A 15905-nucleotide genomic window follows, 5' to 3' on the forward strand; every position below is an offset into this window, starting at 1 on the left:
TTTATTTGTCCTCAGTTAAGGAGATGCCCAAAGAATCATGCCTGATGTTGGGTACTTGTATAACTATTAGTTGACATAATCAAAGGCCTTACCATTTAATTACTCTGCCGAAGTGTGCCTGAAGCTTTGAAGTCTATTAACCAACTATTATTGCATGAGGCTCACGATCTAGTTTATACTAGGCTAATGATTGCATAGTTTTGCGTGCTGTAGTATGTTCGTATGAAACCCTATGTTGTTCATTATGCTCCCTAAGACATTAATTGAGCTACAGAATGGCCAACTGCTTGCTTACTTATATGCAACGTGCTGTCTAAATTTGTAACTTGTCTGTGTTTTCGATTGGGCCCCAACATCATGCTCCTCTGGTGAGCTAAGAGGGATTTCTGTATACAGGCTGCACAGACTATCTTTTTTATAATTTTTAAAATATCACCTGCTTATGCTTCATGACGTGTAACATTATTGTTAGTCCTGTTTTGCCATGTAGTACAAAATAGTGTCTTGCTCGCTTCATTGTTGTAACTATATTTTTGTCCTAGTCATGTGTACTTACAGAAACATTTCAGGATGAAGTGACATCAACACAAAGATCTGCGAGCAGTGCGGCATGGCCGTTACCGAATGATTATGGATTGGAATTGGAATGTGCTGATGTTCTCGAGCATCAACTAGAGGTGGCAAGACAACGTGTACATGATTGTCAAGGTATAATCAACAAGTTGAGACTGGACATGCAGGTATTAGATGCAGGAGTCAAAAAAATGAAACAAGACACTGAGGTAACCACGAAGGAGTTGGAGATTTTGCAGACTGAAATTTGTTCTATCTGAATCCGTCCAATCCTATTTTCTGAAGAGATTATAGTTCAAATGGAGTTAAGTTGATGCGCATCCATGATGTATGAGTTGTATTTGCCTAGTGTATGTAATTTGCTGTTTGTGTATGCTTTATTATCACCTGTGCCGAACCATAATGCCTAGTGGGTATAATCGGCTGTAATTTCGTTATTGTATAGTGTAGGATTATTCTACGTTTCTATGCCTTGGTCTCTTTGTTGTATAGTGTATGTTTTTTAGAAGTGATAGTATTGAGTAGGATAATTCTTTGAATATGCTATATCATTCAAACGGGGGCCAACTCGCCCGACCATGGCCCTCCACGGGCCATACGATCCATGGGCCATGTACGGGCCGTCGGATCCATGGCCTTCAATGGGTCGTCGGATCCATGGGCCTTCTACGTCTCGTAGGATCCATGGGCCTTATATGTCTCGTAGGATCCATGGGCCTTCTACGTCTCGTAGGATCCATGGGCCTTGTAAGGGCCGACTCATTTATGGGTCTTGTACGTGCCTTTAATGGGCCGTAGACGGGCCTTTAATGGAAATCGTACGTTTTATGGACTGACCATAACGGGCCGTTAATAGGCCGTATTTGGTGATGCTATGAAAATGGCCCAACAGATTAATGGTCCACTGACGGGCCGACTGTAACGACATGCTGAATTTGCCCCACAAGCAGAAAATGATAGTAACGGACCGTAAGTAACCGAATGCTGCAAATGAGCCCAAGAATAAATGGGCCCTCAGAAGGCCGAAAGATAACTTGGGCTAGAAACGGCCCAACGGAATAACAGGCTGTTAATGGCTATAAAGTGATACACTATTCATTACGGGCCAATTTCACCATGGGCCGTTAATGGGTGTAAAGTGATACACTATTCATTACTGGTCAGTTTCACCACGAGCGAATGGGCCAAGAGTTACAAAGGGCCTCATATGGGCCGAAAGTCGTCATGGGCCATACATGGGCCAGAAGTGAAAACGGGCTAGAATCATATTGGATGACCCAGATGACGCTACTAGGGCCTAATTCGGATAGGGTGTAACGGGCCTTGGGTTAGCGGGCTGTAAATGGGCTATATGCGAACATGCCGTTAACAGGCTTTCCATGGGCCGACCCGCCACCTTTTGACCAAGTCAAACGGGCCGGCCTTTTCACAGGAATGGGCCTATGTTGGGCCGTGCCACGTGTCGACGTATCATAGGCGCCTTCTGTCCAATGAGTGGATGACATCTGTCCCAACGATGAGCCGACATGTGTTTCCTCCAACCAATGATGATTTTACACGTGGAAAATCCCCATTGGTCGGGGCTGTTAACGGGTTATCGGATCCAAAACCCGACCCGATAGCTTAACGGCGTTCCGTTACGGTGGATGCCACGTGTCGGTCACCCTTGATGAAAGCACTTCTGTGACGCGCGATTTATCGTCATGGAAGTGGACACTTCCATGATGATAATTTTGGTAATGTGATGGAACACTTCTACGACAGCACAGGTATGACTATCTTGATTCTGTCATAAAATCGTCATGGATGTACATGCATGACAAAAAAAGACGACCTACTATGACAAACACGTATCATCACGGAAGTGTATTTTTTTGTAGTGCTGCTTCCCTCTGCGAAGGGCCTATCTATTTACTTTTATGTTGAGTCATCATCCTCTTATTAAAAAGCACCAGTTCGAGAGCATCGCTGTCATTTGCATCCATTACTATTAATTTATGTTGAGTATAACTATGACCGGATCTCTTTTACCATGAATTACAATGTCCAGTCAGTCCTTGATCTTCGGAGGTGATCTGCATTTATGTTTTGCGGTCTCAGAAAGGGCTAACGAGATACCATCTTGTTATGTCATATTATGATTGTTTTGAGAAAGTGTTGTCATCTGAGATTTATTATTATTTCTCGCTAGTTGATTATGCCATTGATATGAGTAAATATGAGACCTAGATGTTATTGTGAATGTGGTTAGTTCATAATCTTTGCTGAAAACTTGAATGCTGGCTTTACATATTTGCAACAACAAGAGCGAACAGAGTTTGTAAAAGTTTTGCTTTATCACTTTCAGTTTGTCAAATGAATTGCTTGAGGACAAGCAAAGGTTTAATCTTGGGGGAGTTGTTTCACGCCCAATATGCGACCCTATCCTAAAGGAACTCGAAGGTCCCACCAAGGATAGAAGCGCATATTGGAGACGCTTTTGCAAGGTGGATATCATTACATCAACATTACATAATAGATGGGGATACATCCAAAAGGCATACAATGCCACACGAATACAACATCATCTTACATAAGAGCACCATCCGACTACGGATGAAACACAAACGGAAACTCAAACGACATCCACCCTGCTAGCCCAGGCTGCCGACCTGGAACCTATCCCCTGATTGAAGAAGAAGCAGAAGAACTCCAAAACAAGCAAGCATCGCTCTCGCGTCAAGATCATCGCATAGCCTGTACCTGCAACTGTTGTTGTAGTAATCTGTGATCCACGAGGACTCAGCAATCCCATTACCATGGGTATCAAGACTAGCAAAGCTTAAAGGGGTAAGGAAGGGTAAAGTGGTGAGGTTGCAGCAGCGACTAAGCATATATGGTGGCTAAGATACGCAAATAAGAGCGAGGAGAGAAGCAAAGGAACGGTCGTGAAGCTAGCAATGATCAAGAGGTGATCCTGAACTCCTACTTACGTCAAACATAACCCAAAACCGTGTTCACTTCCCGGACTCCACCGAAAACAGACCATCACGGCTACACACACGGTTGATGCGTTTTAATTCGGATCTGGTGTAAAGTTATCTACAACCGGACGTTATAAATTCCCATCTGCCACATAACCGCGGGCACGGCTCTCGAAAGTTTATAACCTGCAGGGGTGTCCCAACTTAGCCCATCACAAGCTCTCATGGTCAACGAAGGATATTCCTTCTTCCAGGAAGACCCGATCAGTCTCGGAATCCCGGTTTACAAGACATTTCGATAATGGTAAAACAAGACCAGCAAAGCTGCCCGATGTGTCGACAATCCCGATAGGAGTCGCACGTATCTCGTTCTCAGGACACACCGAATAAGCGAAGCGTACAGGTACCAACGTAACCCAAGTTGCCAAGGGATGGTCCCGCACGGTGCTCTAGTTTGGACCAACACTCCTAGGAGCACTGGCCTGGGGGGGGGTAAATCAAGATGACCCTCGGGAGTGCGACTCCCAAGGGAAAAAGGCTAGGTGAGGCAAACGGTAAAATCAAGGTTGGGCCTTGCTGGAGGAGTTTTATTCAAAGCGAACTGTCAAGGGGGTCTCATAAATCACCCAACCATGTAAGGAACGCAAAATCAAGGAACATAACACCGGTATGACGGAAACTAGGGCGGCAAGAGTGGAACAAAACACCAGGCATAAGGCCGAGCCTTCCACCCTTTACCAAGTATATAGATGTATTAATAATATAGGAGATATTGTGATATCCCAACATAATCCTGTCCACCATGGGGAAATCTTCAACTTCACCTGCACCTAACAATGCTATAAGAGGGGCTGAGCAAAGTGGTAACATAGCCAAACAACGGTTTGCTGGGAAGGGTGAAAAGGTTAGAGACTGACATGGCAAATTGGGAGGCTCGAAAAGCAAGTGATAGCTAGCGCATCAAAGCGATAGAACAAAGCAACTAGCATAGCAATGATAGTAATGAGATCCAGGGTAGCGGTCATCTTGCCTGAAATCCCATAAGGAAGAAGAACGAGTCCATGAGGAAGATGAAGCCACGAACACGAACCAAGCGTAGACGAATGAATCCTCCCGATCGCAATGAAAACGTGAACTATCGAGAAGAAGCACACAACATGGTAAACACACCACACATAGACAAGACATAATGCACAACAAGCATGATGCATGACAAAGCTACATGAGGCTACTCATCGCAAGAGATGAAGCAAACAAGAACAACACATCAAAGCAAGGTTAAATGAGGCCGGAAACAACATATAACAATTTCGGTAAGTCCTCATATGCAAGTTTAGAAATTGGTCCAGAACTGAATAAACCTTATGTTCAAATTGTTAAACAATAACTTAAGATGCACCAAGATGATCTACACGAGATTCTAGTCAAGTTACATATAAAGTTCATTTAATTCGGAGCTACGACCTAGAAGATACGAGCAAAACAAGTTAAACATGGCATTGATGCAAAATGCATACAAACATCAAGCAAACACTCTCAAAACATGGATGCAACATGATATTATGAAACTTCATGCAAAATTAAGCAAGTTTCATATAGAGCACACTCAAAACGGAGCAACGGTTCAACACATGCACTCTATACAAGTTTAAAGGACAAGCTGTCCAAAACAGCAACTAGGCATCTAGCAACCATCAAAACAATATGCTACAACACCTCAACATAAGAACAAAAGACATGGGCATGAAGTACAGGTAAAGAATGACAAAACATGAACACCGAGCTATCTCAAGAAAACACTATAACATGCTCAAAAGGACATGGCAAGATTGCAAATAATAACAGTTTCAGACTTTGCAGAAAATAACATGAGGTTAAAATGTTTAGAGCTATAAAAATACATGCTACAGGAACTTATCATGGCAAACAAAGACATGGCATGCTAATACTAAAGACAAAGAACAAAACTCCCTTACTGAACTAATTCCAAAGATCAACAGAAAAGATGGTAGCATCCATGCAAACATGACAAATGATATGACAGATTCAGACATGGTAGGAACAATAATAAGTAGGCATGTTCGTGAGCTTGCACCACTCACCACAGAGCAATACATGGCATGGAAAGGTAACCAAAATTAAGATGGCATATTTATGAAGCTAAACATGGCAAGAACAAGTTCATAGGGTGCAGGGATCACTAGCAAAGCTCATGGCAAAACTGAACTTAATGTTAACAGGCTGACAGCAACATTATGTAGCAATTTGAGAGCAAAATTACAACAAGTTACACAAGTTCAACTACATGGACAATACCACCAACCAAGGTATGTTATTCCATCTTAGAGAAGCTTTGCTCCAAGTTATGAGCTAAAGCAACTCGACAAGATGTGAATACATCAAGATGCTTAAACAAAAAATGGCAAACCCAGTTTGAGCTTAAACGATGAGTATGACCTATGATCAAGTGATCTCACTTGACTCCTAAGTCAATATACTCTAACATAGGTGACTTTGTCGCCGACCATTTCTAGATGAAGTTCTCTTGTGTTGTTTTCTGTGTTTTTGCATTTGTCTCATGCATATTTGTTTCCTCTTTCAAAAAAAACTTCTTCTAGATTTATTTCTATTTGCTCTGCATTTTTCTGCATCCAATTCCTTGCATACCCTTCAGTAAATTCCTTGCAAATCTTTGTGAGATCTTACTAGTCTAGTGAGCTGAGGTGACAAGTGTTTTCTCTGCAATGAACTCGGTTTCACCGATTTGTTGTTTTCGGTCCAACCGAACCCCTTCGGTACAACCGAAACATACCACTCAATGCCACCAATTTCACAAGAGGAAAAACAGTTTGCCACTTATTCTGTGTTTCTTCTGATCCAGCTCCACTCAATGAATCTTGTCCTCTACAAGCATCACATTTTTATCATTGCTTTATGCTGTGACTCAAGGACCAAACCCATTCGACAGATTCCAGAAAACCCTTCTTGGAAATTGATGTCAAAGGGGGAGAGAGAGATCACATCAAAGCTTATCATTTAGAGAGAGATCACATCAGAGAAAGAGTTTATCACCTCCTTAGGGGGAGAGAAATCCTCAGGGGGAGAGAGAGATCTCGAGGGGGAGAGAATACTTAAGTAGAAAGTATTTCTCAAGGATCCCAGATGCTTGGTGTTCAAGAGGAGAGATGCCCACATGTCGTCTTGAGGGGAGAGACATGTTCATATGATCTTATGTGCTTATTTGCATTAACTTGCATTAGCCCTGTTCATTTATATCTTTCAGCTCTGATTTTCTATTCCCTATCTTCTCCCAGTATCCCATGTTAGATTCAGGGGGAGCAAGACATCTAAGGGAAAGAAATCATTCAAATTCATTGCATATCTTTACTCTTGGGGACATGTCTAATCCAATGTGGTACTTAGTACTCACTCTCTACATGTCATCCCAGTCTTGGTAATCTTGTAGTTTCGTTTGTTTGCTCTGGCTAGTAGGTGCATCTGTGTTATCTAACCTTGTTTACGCAGGTTCATTCCATCCTAAGCCAACTCAAGACTACAAGGTAAGTATATGCATCACAATCATGTGTATGAGGAATTCTTGCTGATGTACATACTGTTTGCAAGAAGGACTCATGAGCATGAAGGTATTTTCTTTAATATTCTTTGCTCTGATGCATATGGCCAAGATACATGTAACACATTGCCTACTCTATCATGGTTATGCTCTCACATGCTTCTATATTCCATATTCACATGATTGCATACATGTAGGGGGAGCCTATGCTTGTTACATGTCCCTCCAAAGCTTTACTTGCTATTTTCTATATCTTTATCTAAAGCTTTGATGTATGTTGTCATCAATTACCAAAAAGGGGGAGATTGAAAGCACAAGTGCTCCCTAGGTGGTTTTGGTAATTAATGTCAACATATCTCTTGTTGGACTAACGCTTTTATCTAGTATGTTTCAGATAAGTTCAACAATGAAGTGGCATGGACGAAAGGATGTGGGAACTCCCTCAAGATTCTAAGGACAAAGGATTGGCACAAGCTTCAAGCTCAAGACTCTTCATTTTACATTTTAGTGATCCAAGATCACATTGAGTCTATAGGAAAAGCCAATACTATCAAGAAGGGATGAGGTGTTGCTTAATGAGTTTCTTGCTCCACGGTGCTTAGTAATCTGCTCCAAAACCCTCAACTACTTTCCCACTTTCACATATGTACTAAACCTAAAGTCAAACTTGGCCCCACTGATTCTTTCTATCCGGCGCCACCGAGTTTGAATGTCATAGCCACTGCCACAAACCCTAGGCAAATCGGTCTCACCGATAGGGATCTCGGTCTCACCGAGATGGGATTGTAATCTCTTTGTGTATGTCCATTATCAAAATCGGTCTCACCGAGTTTGAGCAATCGGTACTACCGAGATTACAATGCAAACTTCTTGGATGACTCATTACCAAAATCGGTCCTACCGAGTTTGTGTAATCGGTCTAACCGAGTTTGCCTGACCAACTCTCTGGAAAGCTTATTACCAAAATCGGTCTCACCGAGTTTGTGTAATCGGTCTTACCGAGATTACGTTATGCCCTAACCCTAACAGAATCGGTCTTACCGATTTGCATATCGGTCCCACCGAAAATCCTAACGGTCACATTATTTACTAAATCGGTCCGACCGAGTCTGTTGAATCGGTCCCACCGAGTTTGGTAAATTGTGTGTAACGGTTAGATTTTGTGTGGAGGCTATATATACCCCTCCACCTCCTCTTCATTCGTGGAGAGAGCCATCAGACTGAACCTACACTTCCAGCATACATTTTCTGAGAGAGAACTACCTACTCATGTGTTGAGGCCAAGATATTCTATTCCTACCATATGAATCTTGATCTCTAGCCTTCCCCAAGTTGCTTTCCACTCAAATCTTCTTTCCACCAGATCCAAATCCTATGAGAGAGAGTTGAGTGTTGGGGAGACTATCATTTGAAGCACAAGAGCAAGGAGTTCATCATCAACGCACCATTTGTTACTTCTTGGAGAGTGGTGTCTCCTAGATTGGCTAGGTGTCACTTGGGAGCCTCCGACAAGATTGTGGAGTTGAACCAAGGAGTTTGTAAGGGCAAGGAGATCGCCTACTTTGTGAAGATCTACCGCTAGTGAGGCAAGTCCTTCGTGGGCGAAGGCCATGGTGGGATAGACAAGGTTGCTTCTTCGTGGACCCTTTGTGGGTGGAGCCCTCTGTGGACTCGCGCAACCGTTACCCTTCGTGGGTTGAAGTCTCCATCAACGTGGATGTATGATAGCACCACCTATCGGAACCACGCCAAAAACATCCGTGTCTCCAATTGCATTTGAATCCTCCAAAACCCTTCCCTTTACAATCTTGCAAGTTGCATGCTTTACTTTCCGCTGCTCATAAACTCTTTGCATGCTTGCTTGATATGTATTGTGAATATTGAATTGCGCCTAAACTCCATTTAAACTTAAAGAATTTAAAAACTGCAACTTTGGTACTTAGTGTCTAATCACCCCCCCTCTAGATACCTCTTCTCAAGGTCCTACAAGTGGTATCAGAGCATTGGTCTCCATTGCCTTGGTTTAATCACCATTGGAGGAAGATGGATGAGTCTACTTTGGGGAGTCTTAGACATAGAGTGCCTATTCTTGATGGAGAGTACTTTCATGAGTGGAAAAATGAGATGCTTGTAATTTTTAATCAATATCATTTGAACAAGTACATTGCTAGCCCTTGTGCACCTCATGTTGACCCTATGCATCCTACCCATGATGAGTCAATTGACATGATTAGGAATCTTAGAACTGCCGAACTTATCATTAGAGGATTGCCTAGAAACTTGATTGGATGTTTGCCTACTCTTAAGTGTGCCTACACTATATGGAAATTTCTTGAGGAACGCTTTCCAAATTATTCCTTGAAAAATCTTGATGAAATTCTCCATAAGTCTATTGCTTTGAGTAAGATGAATACTAGTGATCCTATGTTTGGTGATCGTCTATTTGAGCTTACAAACCTTATGCGTGCCAAAGGAGATGTTGGAATTATTAGTGATATTATTTCCGAAGCTATAAATATTCATAAGCAAGATCATTGTCAAACTCACTCTAACGAATTACCCTCTCTAGTATTTGATCCACTACATGACGATGTTGAACATGGATACTATGATGAGGATGATGATAGTGACTTCGATCTTAATGATGCAATGAGACACTTTGGTCTTATGGCAAATCTTCGGGGATATATGTCAGGAGGAAAGGAATGGGTTCTTGACAGTGGATGTACCGATCACATGACCGGAGATAAAGAAATGTTTCGTGAGCTTGCTGAAAATGATAGTCCTCGAAAGTATGTCACTTTCGGTGACAACTCAAAGGGTAAGGTGGTTGGCCTCGGTAAGGTGGCCATATCACATGATAGCTCCATACAAAATGTCATGCTCGTTGAATCTCTTGGATACAACTTACTTTCAGTATCTAGACTTGCTGATTTCGGTTTCAATGTCCTATTTACTGAAGTAGATTGCCAAGTGTTTCGTTGAGACAATCATAAAATGGTCTTTACCGGTGTGCATAGAGGTGATCTATACATTGTTGATTTTACTAAAAAGGCCCAACCTAAAACTTGCTTCATTGCTAAATCCTCAAAAGGTTGGTTATGGCATAGACGACTAGGTCATGTTGGTATGTGAAACCTTGACAAGCTTATTAAAGAAAATCATATCCTTGGAGTTAACGATGTCATATTTGATAAGGATAGACTTTGCAGTGCTTGTCAAGCAGGTAAACAGGTTAGAGGAAGGCATCCCGTGAAGAACATCATGACCACAAGGAGGCCACTTGAGCTACTTCACATGGATCTCTTTGGTCCCAACTCCTACAAGAGTCTCAGTGGAAATTCTTTTGGTCTAGTTATAGTTGATGATTTTTCAAGATTTACGTGGGTGTTCTTTCTCGATGATAAATCGCAGGTCCAAAAGATCTTCAAAAACTTCGCTAGGAAGGCCCAAAATCAATTTGAAGTGAAGATCGAGAAGGTTCGCAGCGACAACGGAACGGAGTTCAAGAACGCAAATGTGGACACCTTTCTTGACGAAGAAGGGATTTCACACGAGTTCTCGGCTATGTACACACCTTAACAAAATGGAGTTGTTGAGAGGAAGAACTGGACGCTCATCGAAATGGCGAGAACAATGCTTGATGAGTACAAGACACCGAAGCACTTTTGGGCAGAAGCGGTTGAGACAGCTTGTCATGCAACAAATCGCTTGTATCTTCACAAGCTACTCGGCAAGACGTCATACGAGCTCCTCACCGGTAACAAACCCCAAGTTGGATACTTTCGAGTATTTGGCTCAAAGTGCTACATTCTTGATAAGCATCGTCGTTCTAAATTTGCTCCTAAGTCTCATGAAGGTTTCCTACTAGGTTATGGCTCAAACTCTCACACTTACTGTGTCTACAACAATTTCACCCGAAAGGTTGAAGAGACGGTAGATGTGAAGTTTGATGAATCTAACGCTCACAAGTAGAGCAATTGCCAATTGATGTAGGAGACAAAGATCCTTCGGAAGCAATCCAAGACTTGGCTATTGGCAAGGTCCGTCCAACGGAGGTGAAGGAGAGTACCTCGTCCATCCAAGTGGAAGCTTCTACTTCACGACAAGGTGAACCAAAAATTGATATGGAAGCATCCACAAGTGGGACGCACCAAGATGAAGAAAACGAGGAAGTGCATCAAGATGAACGTCAACAACCTCCTTCTCCACCACGACAAGAGAACAACAACGCCAACAATGAAGAAGGCCAAGAAGAAGAACAAGATGAAGAAGAAGTTCAACCAAGAAACAAGCAAAAGCTTTCACGAGTTCGAGCAAGAATTGCTAAAGACCATCCCATCGAGCAAATCTACAATGATATTCAAACCAGGAGAATCACTCGCTCTAAAACTCGTTTAGCTAACTTTTGTGAAAACTATTCTTTCATCTCTAGCATTGAACCTATGAAGGTTGAAGAAGCATTGGAAGATCCGGATTGGATAAATGCCATGCATGAAGAGCTACACAACTTTGAGAGGAACCAAGTTTGGACATTGGTTGAGAAGCCCAACAACAACCACAACATCATTGGTACCAAATGGGTGTTTCGCAACAAGCAAGATGAAGATGAACAAGTAGTTCGCAACAAAGCACGTCTTGCTACCCAAGGCTACACACAAGTCGAAGGTATGGACTATGGTGAGACTTATGCTCCTGTTGCTAGACTTGAGTCCATTCGCATCTTACTTGCCTATGCTAATCATCATGATATCACCTTGTACCAAATGGACATTAAAAGTGCTATCAAAATTGGTCATAATCCTGTACAACATTCTCGAACTAAGCATATTGAAGTTCATCATCATTTCATTCGAGATCATGTTGCTAAGGGTGACATTGATCTTAAGCATGTTCGCACTGAAAAGCAATTAGCGGATATATTCACTAAACCTCTTGATGAGAAAGTGTTTTGCAGGTTAAGAGGAGAATTGAACATCTTTGATGCTTCAAACATGGAGTAGAAACTCTATTGGATACATGCAAGACATGAGCTTATGACTAATCCTTGATATTTCTCTTATGATGAAAATCTTATGTCTTGGATATATTTGCATCTTGCATGTTATCTAACCCATGTAGGTACTTGGTTGAATCTATTTTCATGAGATTAACCTACTCATATCTTGAGCAATCTCTACATCACCAAGTCTCTATACAAAGGTGGTTGAAGCCAAGGAAGCACGAAACCATTCAAACATATCCTTTGAAAAATTCTATGTTGAGCTTCATGATTGTCATTTTTGGATACCCAAGTGCTCTTCCTTGCAAGAACTAACCCATGCAGGTAGATGGACTCAAATTCCTAGTGGTGCTCCCAACTTTTGATGAGCAGCATCAACCTTGAGCAACCCACACAGGTTCAACTACTTGGACAACACCAGCAACCAAGGTATGTTATTCCATCTTAGAGAAGCATTACTCCAAGACATGAGTTAAAGCAACTCGACAAGATGTGAATACATCAAGATGCTTAAACAAAAAATGGCAACCCCATTTTGAGCTTAAACGATGAGTATGACCTATGATCAAGTGATCTCACTTGACTCCTAAGTCAATATACTCTAACATAGGTGACTTTGTTGCCGACCATTTCTAGATGAAGTTCTCTTGTGTTGTTTTCTGTGTTTTTGCATTTGTCTCATGCATATTTGTTTCCTCTTTCAAAAAAAACTTCTTCTAGATTTATTTCTGTTTGCTCTGCATTTTTCTGCATCCAATTCCTTGCATACCCTTCAGTAAATTCCTTGCAAATCTTTGTGAGATCTTACTAGTCTAGTGAGCTGAGGTGACAAGTGTTTTCTCTGCAATGAACTCGGTTTCACCGATTTGTTGTTTTCGGTCCAACCGAACCCCTTCGGTACAACCGAAACATACCACTCGATGCCACCAATTTCACAACAGGAAAAACAGTTTGCCATTTATTCTGTGTTTCTTCTGATCCAGCTCCACTCAATGAATCTTGTCCTCTACAAGCATCACATTTTTATCATTGCTTTATGCTGTGACTCAAGGACCAAACCCATTCGACAGATTCCAGAAAACCCTTCTTGGAAATTGATGTCAAAGGGGGAGAGAGAGATCACATCAAAGCTTATCATTTAGAGAGAGATCACATCAGAGAAAGAGTTTATCACCTCCTTAGGGGGAGAGAAATCCTCAGGGGGAGAGAGAGAGAGATTTCGAGGGGGAGAGAATACTTAAGTAGAAAGTATTTCTCAAGGATCCCAGATGCTTGGTGTTCAAGAGGAGAGATGCCCACATGTCGTCTTGAGGGGAGAGACATGTTCATATGATCTTATGTGCTTATTTGCATTAACTTGCATTAGCCCTGTTCATTTATATCTTTCAGCTCTGATTTTCTATTCCCTATCTTCTCCCAGTATCCCATGTTAGATTCAGGGGGAGCAAGACATCTAAGGGAAAGAAATCATTCAAATTCATTGCATATCTTTACTCTTGGGGACATGTCTAATCCAATGTGGTACTTAGTACTCACTCTCTACATGTCATCCCAGTCTTGGTAATCTTGTAGTTTCGTTTGTTTGCTCTGGCTAGTAGGTGCATCTGTGTTATCTAACCTTGTTTACGCAGGTTCATTCCATCCTAAGCCAACTCAAGACTACAAGGTAAGTATATGCATCACAATCATGTGTATGAGGAATTCTTGCTGATGTACATACTGTTTGCAAGAAGGACTCATGAGCATGAAGGTATTTTCTTTAATATTCTTTGCTCTGATGCATATGGCCAAGATACATGTAACACATTGCCTACTCTATCATGGCTATGCTCTCACATGCTTCTATTCCATATTCACATGATTGCATACATGTAGGGGGAGCCTATGCTTGTTACATGTCCCTCCAAAGCTTTACTTGCTATTTTCTATATATTTATCTAAAGCTTTGATGTATGTTGTCATCAATTACCAAAAAGGGGGAGATTGAAAGCACAAGTGCTCCCTAGGTGGTTTTGGTAATTAATGTCAACATATCTCTTGTTGGACTAACGCTTTTATCTAGTATGTTTCAGATAAGTTCAACAATGAAGTGGCATGGACGAAAGGATGTGGGAACTCCCTCAAGATTCTAAGGACAAAGGATTGGCACAAGCTTCAAGCTCAAGACTCTTCATTTTACATTTTAGTGATCCAAGATCACATTGAGTCTATAGGAAAAGCCAATACTATCAAGAAGGGATGAGGTGTTGCTTAATGAGTTTCTTGCTCCACGGTGCTTAGTAATCTGCTCCAAAACCCTCAACTACTTTCCCACTTTCACATATGTCCTAAACCTAAAGTCAAACTTGGCCCCACTGATTATTTCTATCCGGCGCCACCGAGTTTGAATGTCATAGCCACTGCCACAAACCCTAGGCAAATCGGTCTCACCGATAGGGATCTCGGTCTCACCGAGATGGGATTGTAATCTCTTTGTGTATGTCCATTATCAAAATCAGTCTCACCGAGTTTGAGCAATCGGTACTACCGAGATTACAATGCAAACTTCTTGGATGACTCATTACCAAAATCGGTCCTACCGAGTTTGTGTAATCGGTCTAACCGAGTTTGCCTGACCAACTCTCTGGAAAGCTTATTACCAAAATCGGTCTCACCGAGTTTGTGTAATCGGTCTTACCGAGATTACGTTATGCCCTAACCCTAACAGAATCGGTCTTACCGATTTGCATATCGGTCCCACCGAAAATCCTAACGGTCACATTATGTACTAAATCGGTCCGACCGAGTCTGTTGAATCAGTCCCACCGAGTTTGGTAAATTGTGTGTAACGGTTAGATTTTGTGTGGAGGCTATATATACCCCTCCACCTCCTCTTCATTCGTGGAGAGAGCCATCAGACTAAACCTACACTTCCAGCATACATTTTCTGAGACAGAACTACCTACTCATGTGTTGAGGCCAAGATATTCTATTCCTACCATATGAATCTTGATCTCTAGCCTTCCCCAAGTTGCTTTCCACTCAAATCTTCTTTCCACCAGATCCAAATCCTATGAGAGAGAGTTGAGTGTTGGGGAGACTATCATTTGAAGCACAAGAGCAAGGAGTTCATCATCAACGCACCATTTGTTACTTCTTGGAGAGTGGTGTCTCCTAGATTGGCTAGGTGTCACTTGGGAGCCTCCGACAAGATTGTGGAGTTGAACCAAGGAGTTTGTAAGGGCAAGGAGATCGCCTACTTTGTGAAGATCTACCGCTAGTGAGGCAAGTCCTTCGTGGGCGAAGGCCATGGTGGGATAGACAAGGTTGCTTCTTCGTGGACCCTTCGTGGGTGGAGCCCTCCGTGGACTCGCGCAACCGTTACCGTTCGTGGGTTGAAGTCTCCATCAACGTGGATGTACGATAGCACCACCTATCGGAACCACGCCAAAAACATCTGTGCCTCCAATTGCGTTTGAATCCTCCAAAACTCTTCCCTTTACATCCTTGCAAGTTGCATGCTTTACTTTCCGCTGCTCATAAACTCTTTGCATGCTTGCTTGATATGTATTGTGAATATTGAATTTGTGCCTAAACTCCATTTAAACTTAAAGAACTTAATAAACTGCAACTTTGGTACTTAGTGTCTAATCACCCCCCTCTAGACACCTCTTCTCAAGGTCCTACAAACGGCGAAGGCGGGAGGCGACGGCAGCGGGGCAAGGCGAGCTCGGGAGGAGCCGGCAGCGCGGGACGAGCCCCTGGCACGGGCGCTCGCGGGCGCCAGCGGGCTGCGGCGCGGCGGCGGCTCGGG

The sequence above is a fragment of the Triticum dicoccoides genome, chromosome 6B (assembly GCF_002162155.2).
Source record: "Triticum dicoccoides isolate Atlit2015 ecotype Zavitan chromosome 6B, WEW_v2.0, whole genome shotgun sequence".
In the NCBI taxonomy this organism is placed as follows: Eukaryota; Viridiplantae; Streptophyta; class Magnoliopsida; order Poales; family Poaceae; genus Triticum; species Triticum dicoccoides.